Here is an 11673-nt window from a genome sequence, read left to right as displayed (position 1 = left end):
GGACAGGACAAGGAGGACCAACGAGGCTCTGCAGCATCAGCTGGCTGCATCCCGAGCTGAAGTTAGGGAACTCCGAGCACGCCAAAGGACTCATGAACGACACCTTCAAGAAGTTATGCGTCAACTAGAGGATCTAAGGGTTAGCTCGACAAGCAGCCGTCGCCAGTAGAAGACATCTAGTTACCTCACTCTTTTGTTTAAAGGACTAGCCTTTTATCTCTATGTTCCGTAGGTCTTTTGTCTGTAAGCATTCCTAGTTTAAAAGTACTCTATCTGAACCTCCAAACCGCCAACATTTTCTCTATGGTATGATGTAAGACCTACTGCTAGGTCAATTTTCATGAACTTCTGTTGCATCATTAATACCAGTGTATTGGCAGACGATTTCTCTATTGCTATAGCTCTTACCCTGATCTTGGATTATGTTGATTTAATCCACGAAACACTCTATTCATATTCGCAATAGGCTCTTACTATTGCTATCATTTCTATGATCTTCCAGTGAAGGATGCCTCCACGAAAGCGTCCCAGCAGAGGAAGACCTGAAACTCAAACCCCTCATCCACCACCTCCTCCTCCGCAGTTCGATCCGGTGTTGTTCCAAGCGGCTGTGACTGCAGCTGTAACAGCAGCCATGGCCCAAATGAACTCGGGTGATGCGAGCGGTGGAAATTCTAGATTTGGTGAAGTCCACCAGCGAGTGCAGGGATGCACTTATAAAGACTTCATGAATTGTAAACCTGCTTTCTTCGATGGTACCGGAGGAATTCTGGCGTTGTCCCAATGGTTTGAAAGGACCGAAGCTGTATTCGAGATGTGCTCTTGTCCCGAGGAGAGCAAAATCAAGTTCGCTACTGCTACCCTCACTAACAAGGCTTTGTCATGGTGGAACGGCCATGTCAACGCACTCTCCTTGGTCACAGCTAATGCCATGGGTTGGGACACTCTAAAAGATCTCATGAGAGGAGAGTACTGCCCTAGGGGCGAAGTCCAGAAGCTTGAGGAAGAACTCTGGAACCTCAAGATGAAGGGGACCGACATAACGGCTTATACGGCCAGGTTTTGCGACTTGGCGGCTATGTATCCCAACATGATCCCTTCTGAAAGCAAGAAGATTGAACGTTACATCTGGGGTTTAGTGCCCCCGTATCGAGGAAATGTTCTGGCTTCACGCCCTACCACTTTCGACAGCGCCAAGGAATTGGCCCAGAGTCTGATTAATCACGAAATCTCCTCCACTCCAGCAACAACAACCACTGCACCATCCGGATCATCTGACAGAAAAAGGAAACGATGGGATAAGAAGAAAGGCAAGAAAACTCCAACCGCCTCCAAGGACCAGCAAATTGTGGCGGCCCATGCTGCCACCATCCCAGCCGCACCAGCTGCTCCAGCCCCACCAAAAGCTTACAGTGGGAATTTGCCTAAGTGTCCCAAGTGCCCTTTTCACCACAACGGTCCATGCCGTGAATTGCAGTGTTCCAACTGCGGACGAAAGGGCCATACGGTCCGATTTTGCAAGGCCCCTCCCAAACCTATTACACAGGTTCCTGGTACGGGAGTGACCCCAACTTGTTATGGCTGCGGTGAAGCGGGCCATTTTAAAAAGAACTGTCCGAAGTTTACAACTGCTGGGGGAACTGGAAGGTTACTTGCTATCGGTCACAATGAAGCAGTAGCCGATCCCACAGTGGTCACGGGTACGTTTCTTCTCAACAACTCTTATGCATGTGTCTTATTCGATAGTGGTGCAGAAAGAAGCTTCATGAATCAAAACTTTAAACACCTACTCAAACAAACCCCTCAACCACTAAAAGAAACATTCGTTGTAGAAATGGCTAATGGGAAGACAGAAAGCTCTAATGAAATCTATATAGGTTGTACTCTCACGTTAGATGATCACCCCTTTTTAATCGATCTTATACTAGTCTTAATCAAAAATTTCGATGTCATTGTTGGTATGGATTGGCTAAGCCTTCACTACGCCGACATCCTATGTTCCGAGAAAGCCATTCGCCTGAACTTTCCGAACCGAGAGACCCTAGTGATATACGGAGATAAGCCAAGTACAAACCTTCGTATCATCTCTAGTATTCAGGCTCAGAAATACTTGCGCAAGGAACATCGCGCCTTTCTTGCTCACGTCATCGACACTAACCAGAAATCGAAAGATCCAAAAGACATTCCAGTAGTATGCGATTTTCCTGATGTCTTTCCGGAGGTTCTCCCAGGCCTACCTCCTAAACGACAGATTGAATTCAGAATCGACCTAATCCCAGGAGCTACTCCCGTAGCTAAGTCGCCCTACCGACTAGCGCCCGCCGAAATGCAAGAACTATCCGGTCAACTCAACGAACTGCTTAGCAAGGGCTTCATAAGACGGACCTTCTCACCTTGGGGAGCTCCAGTCTTGTTCGTGAAGAAAAAGGATGGGTCATTTCGGATGTGCATCGATTATAGGGAACTCAATAAACTCACGATCAAAAATCGCTATCCTCTCCCTCGTATCGACGACCTATTCGATCAACTCCAAGGAGCCAGTTACTTCTCCAAGATTGATCTTAGATCGAGGTACCATCAGTTGCGGGTGCTCGAGGAAGATGTTCCAAAGACAGCTTTCCGAACCCGCTACGGGCATTTCGAGTTCGTAGTGATGCCATTTGGACTGACTAATGCCCCCGCAGTATTCATGGACTTGATGAATAGGGTATGTCGTCCATATCTAGATCAGTTCGTCATCGTCTTTATTGACGACATACTTGTCTACTCTCGGAGCGAGGAAGAGCACAGAAGCCATTTACGATTAGTACTGGAAACCCTGCGGTCCGAGAAGTTGTATGCGAAGTTCTCTAAGTGCGAGTTTTGGATCCGGAGAGTAGAATTCTTAGGGCACGTGGTCAGTGAAGACGGAATCCACGTGGACCCCTCCAAAATCAAATCTATTGAGAACTGGTCAGCACCAAAGACGCCTACGGAAATTCATCAATTTCTAGGCCTCGCTGGCTACTACCGTCGGTTCATCCAAAATTTCTCTCGGATTGCGAAACCTCTCACCATGTTAACACAGAAGGGTGTATCATTCGACTGGGAAGAGAAACAGGAGAAGGCATTTCAGACCCTGAAGCGAGCCCTATGCACCGCACCAATATTATCCCTTCCCGAGGGGACAGAAGATTTCGTCGTATACTGTGATGCATCCAATCAGGGGCTCGGTTGTGTCTTGATGCAACGAGTTCTTTGCTATAGGGAAATCCTTCTTGACGGGAGAACCTGCTCCGGAACCCACATTATTGTAATTAATGTGTTGCATATACTTGCCTTTTGTAGTATACCTAATTCGTAGCAATGGTCTTGTTGTAAGTCTAAAGTATTGTAACTTTGTTGATGGTTGCACGGTTGTGTTTTGTCTGTAAAACGTTTTATGTTCAAATCTAATGTCTTGAAGTTTCAGTATGATTCCGACACTATCATACGACTCGATTCAATTTGATCTTCATGAAAACAGCTTCATACGTACATCTCTTTCTTCGAAATCGCCCTTCCAGCAAAGCCGTCATATCAGAACACCGAAGTACTCAGGCATGGAGTACCTTATATTTCTTTCCTTTCCGAAGGAATCCCCGAAGTACCACTCGTGCAGTACGTCAAGTTCAACCCAAAGATTCATACGGTGGATCTATCGCTGAGGAAGGTATACATAAGGGTAATGTGTAATCAAGGTTCTACAGGTTTAGAATTGATGATTCCACTTTAACTTCTTTTTCCCTACTGGGATACGAGCTTAAAGAAGAATCAGTTATTCGACTACCTTTTCAGTTTTAATTATACACGACTCTTATACACGAGATTGTGATTGTGAAAACATGTATGATTTCTAATATGAACTTCAGGACGGAGAACTGCCTAAGTCTACGAGTAATCGCATCGTCATGTGAACAAACTTAGAACCCAGTATGACTCCCGTAAACAGATCGCCCTACAGTCTAAACATCTACGGAGATACAAGAACAATACAGACGACTTAACGAACTAGGAAGAAATAGAATTAGAAGACTAGGCTTCTCACCCTGGAGAACCCCGGTCTTATTCTCACCAGTTCGAGTGTTAGGGAAGGATGTCCGAAAGACAATCTTCCGAACTCGATGCGGGCACTTCGAATCCGTAGTGGTACCCTTCGGATAGGACCAATACGCCCATAGTATTCATGAGTTTAATGAATAGATTTCGTCTTTCTTAGTTGGATCAGTTCGTCATTCTCCATGTAACGACTTACTTATCTACCCTCGTAGTAAGAAGGAACCCATGGAAACATTACCGTCGGATGAACTTACGCAAAGTTCCTTAAACACGATTTTTGAAAATTAAGGGTTAGATTTCCTATGACACACTATTAGTGATGTGGAAAATTTTGAGTACTCTTTCAATTTGTCAAAACCGTTGAGAATTTGTCGACACCAGAGGCGCCGACAGAAATTCGCCACATTCTAGATCTTACAGACCTACTGTCATAGTTCATTCAGAACTCCTCGCAAATTATAGGAACCCTTTCTACTTTGACCCAGCAAGGAGTGGCCCTTGACTGGGAAGTTTAGCAAGAGAAAGAACCCTTGGAAGCTCCAAGTGAGAGACCAAGTTCTTTAGGAAAAACTCACTCTGGGAATGGCTTAATACGCTTCGTATCGCGTGGAAAGCAAAATCCAAGATAGATAGGACCTCCGGGATTCTTACCAGAATCGGTCCTGTAGCTCGCACAAACTAGACCTACTCCGCGAACTCAGCAACGTACATTTTACTCTTCGCGTCTCGATCGTGAAACCATACCTTTCCGTTAGGACTCTTGTAAGTCCACTCGTCAAGATCCTCGCCTTTGTATTAGAACTGTAGTGACCCTCGACCGAGAGGTCAAGCGGACGAAGAAAAGTGATCGCCCATTAGTGAAGGTTCGTTGGGATACCAACCGAGGACCCGATTTCACTTAGGAGCGCTAGAACCAATCGATTAGGAAGTTCCCTCCTCTCGACTCGATCATTCATACCTACTTCCTTACCTAAATTCTAATTTCAGGACGAAATTCCCTTAACAGGGGGATGATGTGACAACCCGAAATTTCCATTCGGTCAAACCCTAAAAGTCAACCCCTTCGTATCATAAGTCAATGTCATTATTTCTTATTTTTAAGAAATATAAAATTCGTTTGATTATTTTAATATTATTTTTAAGCAAACGGGTGAAAGAAAGTGTCGTCTCGGGTTTTGATTTTTGAAAACCGCAAACACTTCGCGTATTAGAAACACCCGACCAAACTTTTATGTTTTGGGTTTAGAAATCACCAAAACCGTAAACTCATGCCTATGTATGAGTTTACTCCCCAAAAAGTTAGTCATTTGTGTTTACTCCCCAAAAGTCAAAAGAGTAAACTCCAAAATATCCTCTCAAGTATCATCCAAGATTTAATTCCAAATCTTCAAAGTTGTAAGTGTTCTAACCATTTCAAGTTAGTAAAACACTTAATCTAGTTTTTGTGCATCTATTGATCCATTCATTTATGTGTTTTGTTTAGATTTTCAAAACCACCAAGAACACCAAGAACACACACTAAGTGTTCTTGGCCTTTTAGCACAAATCAAGCCTTCCAATAGTAAGTGCTTCTATCCTTGAGTGATTTTCAGCTAGTACTACATTTAAACATCACGAAAATATGTCAAGAACACCAGATTGAAGGTGTTCACGGTCCAAGAATGTTCTTGGGCCGTAAACACCATAAATGACACCAAAGTGTGTCTAAGCCTCAAATCTAAGCCCTAGTTGATGTTTAAACCTTCCTTGACATGTTTAAATCCTTACTCATTGAGTTTAAACCTAGAAAAACATCAAAGACCATCAAATATAGGGGTTTACGGTTTGGGGATCTCCCAAAACCGTAAACACCCTAAAGTGAGTTTAAGTTGGTCATTTTCCTTCCTTAGGCTTAGAAACTAGCTCATACACTTACCTAATTGTGTTAGGGACTTGAAGACATGGCTTTACACTCTTCCATGTGGGTTTATGGTTTATGAACCCAAGGGAAAACGCCATGAGGCCGTAAACTCCTCAAAAGAGGTGTTTTGATGCCCTAGTCCATTCCAAAGGCCAAACCACTTAGTAGAATTGTTCCAAGAGGCTTGTTAAACCACCAAACAACACCTAGTCATTAGGACTAGAGTTTACGACCGTAAACTCTAGAGTTTACTACCGTGAACTCTTGGTGTCATGACCATCAAAACCGTAAACTCCAGGGGAGTTTACCCTTGGACCCCAAACACACTAGCCTTTCCCTACAACACTTAGATGCAACCCTTTAGACGTATAACACTTGTATAAAGTGTTTAGAATGTCCTAGAGTGTCTTAAATTTGTTTATTAGTTGTTTAGAGACTAATTGTGAATATACATATATCCTTATATGTTATTAGGATCTTTGTGCGTGTCTAAGTCTTCACTTGACACCAAGCACTTATCCGACACTTCCTTCCGATCCACTTACCACAGGTGAGTTCATACCCCTTAATCAATGTTTTAAACTGTTTTTAAATGTTTTATGGGGGGATACAAGTAGAATTATGCTAATTATTATATCAATCACATGTGATTAACAAGCAGCATTCAAATGATTGGCTACTCATTAGTCGTTTTACTAAACAGTTTCCTTCAAATGTCTTTCATAAACACTTTATATGTTTAAAACTCCTTATTTCTGTGTACATTTTACTCTGTACATTACTTTTCAAACTTATTTACAATTGTGTTTCAAAAAAATGTTTCCTTATACTAAACCGTTTTATCAAACCCATGCCTTCAAACAGTTTTATAGATTGACATCAAGTCGATCTTTTCTTAAGATAATAATTATGTTCAAAGGTTTTACAAAACTTATTTATGCTTTTATATTATAAATTGCATGCCTCTATATGTATAGTTATATAAGAAATGTTTAAAAGACTTAAGAAGGCTATCCACCCTATTTCCTTTTCGCGCTTGAGATGTGGTCTGGTGGGATATCGGGTACTCGTCCGAAGGTCGTTTAAATATTAGTTATATATTATGTGTACATATATAGTCATAAAAGGTCCTTCCAGTTCATCCCATTCCCTTGGGTAGACAGGGTATACATCCATATCCATACGTACCAGTTAGATTACTAGTAAACTACCATACGGGTAGTTTAGGAAGATACTAGAACTATTACTAGAAGGCGATACCATACAATGAGTCAGTTCATTCATGAGTCAGTACTTGCTAGAACATTACAGTATATTACTATACTTGCTAGATGGAGAGCACGTACACTACAGCTAGAACATTACAGTACATTACTATACTTGCTAGATAGAGAGTACGTACACTCCAGCTAGAACATTACAGTACATTACTATACTTGCTAGATAGAGAGCACATACACAACAACTAGAACATTACAGTACATTACTATACTTGCTAGACAGAGAGCACATCCACTACAGCTAGAACATTACAGTACATTACTATACTTGCTAGATAGAGGGAGAACACACATTACAGCTAGCACACGTAGAACTTTTCCATACATTACATATACATTAATACGTTGACATAATTGTGATCCACTGTACCGGAGCATGCCTTAAATGTGATGGCCCGAGTTGTAGCCAGAATTCTATTGGAGGGAGAGCGTGAGTTTGCGTATAGATCTATACTGGATTTTCTATCCTACACCTTGCTGCTAGCTATAGCCGGACCTGCAGGTCTGCGGGTGCCAAACATCATTGCTTTTTACGACCATACTTATGTCGTTGTTACCAGTCAATAGTATGGTGCAATTAATCACATGATGCCTTAATATAAATCCAGTTTAAGGTAGTTAGTACAGCAGTAGTTCTTACAGCACTACACTACAGTACTACATTAATTTTCCCTTTACATATATTTAGTGATCTTTTCACTTAACCATTAAATGTAAAAACTATATTTTGTTAATGATAGTTACACTTGGAAAATTACACACTTTTACAAGAAACGTACATTCAGAGCAGTTAGGTCTTGGTAGAAGACTACATTCAGAGCAGTTAGGTCTTGGTAGAAGACACCTTCATATAATAGTAGGAATCATAGGGATTTCTAGGGTTTTTAAAACATTTACAGTTGTTTTACAAACATTTTCATACTTACAGTTTATATACACTTTCAATACTTACAATTCATATACTTACAAATTCTTACATACAAATTCATACATGCATATACTTACTTAAAAATTAAGACACTAAAATACTTATGATCTCACCAGCTTCAAAGCTGATACTCGCTTCCAAAATTACTTGTATCCTCAGGTCATCATAGACAGGTACTGATGCAAGGTTCAGGAAGATGGTGCTCGATCAAGACACATCTTTCATTTTGATTTATACTTTAGTGTTTATCAAAATTTGACAGAACACAATTGTATAATAATTATATTATTAATGCAATGGATGATGTTGTTGCTTGTTTACTACTTTTCATTGTTGTAATACTGTACATGACGTCCCCGCCCCAGAACGTTTCCTCCGTTCTTGGTTTTGGGGTGTGACACAGTGTCAGCAACCTCCATCGAATGCTGAAACAGGATTTCCATCCTTGTCAACACTTCATCCGAAACTTCCCGATGCCCAGCTATCACAGCGAGACTGTGACGTAGTCCTGCTTCCATCGACTACAATCTCCGGGACTCCTCCGGGGTCATACCTGGCTGCCTGACAGGTATCCCTATGACTCGCTGTGGTGGGGGTGCTCTCGGTCCTGCAACGCTGGGTCCTACCCCGCTAGGTCCTTCCGTGCCAAGTCATGCTGTGCTGGTGGCTATCCTTCCTGGAATGGGAACACTCTTCCTTGCCATCCTCTAAATGCGAAGTCCATAAAGTGGTGGTTGTGGCAACACCGGTGCAGGCGATGCCTCACGTCGTTGACTCGGGGCGTTGTCATTTCTGATCTCCACCGAGTTCCCTGTATCTTCCATGTCCTCCAATGAGTCTTCTTCTACCGAGGCGGGGGGGGGATTACATCGAGGGATAATAGTGACGTAGTCGGACTCGTCGGCTGAGGCGGCAGCGCGGGAAGATGACGATGTTGACATAGTGGAGTGAGACATAGTTTCAATGAGATATGAAATAAATGACAATGCATGCCTATAATATGCAATGCTTACACACACCAAAATTAACCTTTTGAATTTTTGAAATAAAGTTTTCTCAAATATTTTTGTTGAACATACTCCCATTATAATTAGCTCAGGCTTTGTATAAATCTTTCCTTAATTAAACATAGGTGATCAGGCTATGTTTAATTGAGGTCAAACGATACAATTCCCGACCTAATTATACTAGTAATATGTTTGATGTAAAAACTCCACCTACATTTCCGGAGGCACTCTGGGTAATTCTTCGGGAAAATGTCCCGAAAATCCCTCACCAATGGTACACTATCGATATCCGTCATTGCCTCCACTCGCGTATCTGAAACATAGGCCAAAAATCCCATGCAACCCTGCTGCAGAAACCTCCTCGCCCTCGCAGTTGAATAGAGGGTCGGGCCCTGCGAGGTCCTCTCGACGTGGATAACCAATTCTCCCCCCCCCCTTGGGGTTCGAACGCGGACTAACTGTCGCTCACAATCGATCATGGATCCATTGGCCCACAGCCAGTCCATCCCAATAATCACCTTCAATCTTCGCAATGGTATGGGAGCCAAATCAACGCGAAACCTTTCGCCGTGCACATTCAGGAAACAGTCCTGACACAGCCTCGCAGCACTCACGGTGCGATCATCCGCAATCTCCACCTCGAGCGGGGTATCCAGAGTCCTCATATGTACCTTTCGATCTTCTTCCCTTCAGTGGGAACAATATTGGGGCAGAGGGCCACCAGTTCACCGAACATGGCGGTATAAGCGACTACGTTGGTGCCCTTCATGGTCAGGCTCCAAAGGTCCGGCTCCAATTTCTGAATTTCACCTCTCGGGCAGTACTCCTCAATCATGAGGTTTTTCATCATTTCCCAGCCCATGTCGTTGGCTCCAACGAGAGATAGAGCTTTAACGTAGTCGTTCCACCACGTCAGGGCCTTTCCTTAAAAGGTGCATGCGGCATATTTGACTTTGCTCGCAGCAGGGCATGAACAGATTTCGAAGACTGATTCAGTCTTCTCGAACCATTGCGAGAGGGCAATGACTCCGCCGGTCCCATGAAAGGACTTCGGCTTACAGTTGGTGAAATCCTTGTAGGAGCACTCTCTCGAGCGCACAGGGGTTTCAACCGGAATTGATTCAACAAGGGTTCCACCTCTGCTGGCATCAGTAGAGTGATACTGAGCCAAAAATAATGTGAATCAAAATAATAAGATGAGTCTTGGATGGGCTCCATCTTATCAGCATTAAGCTGGTGAGTTCATAAGTATTTAGTGTCGGTGTTTGTTATCAAAAAGTTTGAACATGTCTCGAGTGTAAGTTTGTAAAATGTATGTAAATGTTCGTACGTGTTTGTAAAAGTTTGAATCTCTTAGAAAAACCTATATTTTCTATTAAAAGTAGCCTTCTACCAAGGCATAACTGTTTTGTACATTCGTTTGTTGTAAAAGTGTGTAATTTTCCCAAGGGTAACTATCATTATCAAAATATAGTTTGTACATAAATGTTTAAGTGAAATAATCACTAAATGTATATAAAGGATAAATTACTGTAGTACTGTAGTATTGTAATATAGGAACTACTGCTGTACTAACTACCTTAAACCGGATTTATATTAAGGTATCATGTGATAAATTGTACCATACTATCGACTGGATAAACAACGAAAAATGTAGGCCGTAAAAAGAAATGACGTTTGGCACCCGCAGACCTGCAGGTCCGGCTGTAGCTAGCAGCAAGGTGTAGGATAGTCAATCTAGTATAGATCTATACGCAAACTCATGCTCTCCCTCCAAGAGACTCTGGCTACAACTTGGCCCATGACATTTAAGGCATGCTCCGATACAGTGGATCACAATTTTTCAATGTATATATGTATATGTAATGTATTGTTACATGTTCTAGTATCGTTGTATATGTTCTCTTTCTAGTATAGTTGTATATGTTCTTTCTCTAGTATAGTTGTATATGTTCTTCTTCTAGTATAGTTGTATATGTTCTTCTGCTAGTATAGTTGTATATGTTCTCATAGTAATGTAATGTATATGTTCTCATAGTAATGTAATGTATATGATCTCATAGTATTAAGTATTGACTCATGAATGAACTGACTCATTGATCTAGCAATCGTATAAGTGTAACCCTGTGTTACCCCGATGGTAACTTACTAATGATGTAACTGATACGTATGAATATGGAAGCACTTTTATGTCTATATATGCACATATGATATATAATTAATATTGAAACGACCCTCGGACGGCTACCCGACATCCCACCAGACCACATCCAAATCGAGAAAAAGGAAATAGGGTGGATGGCCTTCCTAAGCCCTTTAAACATTACTTATATAGCTATACATTTATGGGCATGCAATTTATAAGAAGTAAAACAAATTTTAAATAAAAGTATTTGGTAAGAAAAGAGTTTGTAAAACATTTTGAAGTAAAACAGTTTGAACAGTGATAAAATCATTGGTTTTATAGTTATTAATCACATG

Source organism: Lactuca serriola, chromosome 8 (genome assembly GCF_051521515.1).
Source record: "Lactuca serriola cultivar US96UC23 chromosome 8, Lser_US96UC23_V15, whole genome shotgun sequence".
NCBI lineage: Eukaryota > Viridiplantae > Streptophyta > Magnoliopsida > Asterales > Asteraceae > Lactuca > Lactuca serriola.
This window is presented reverse-complemented; position numbering follows the sequence as displayed.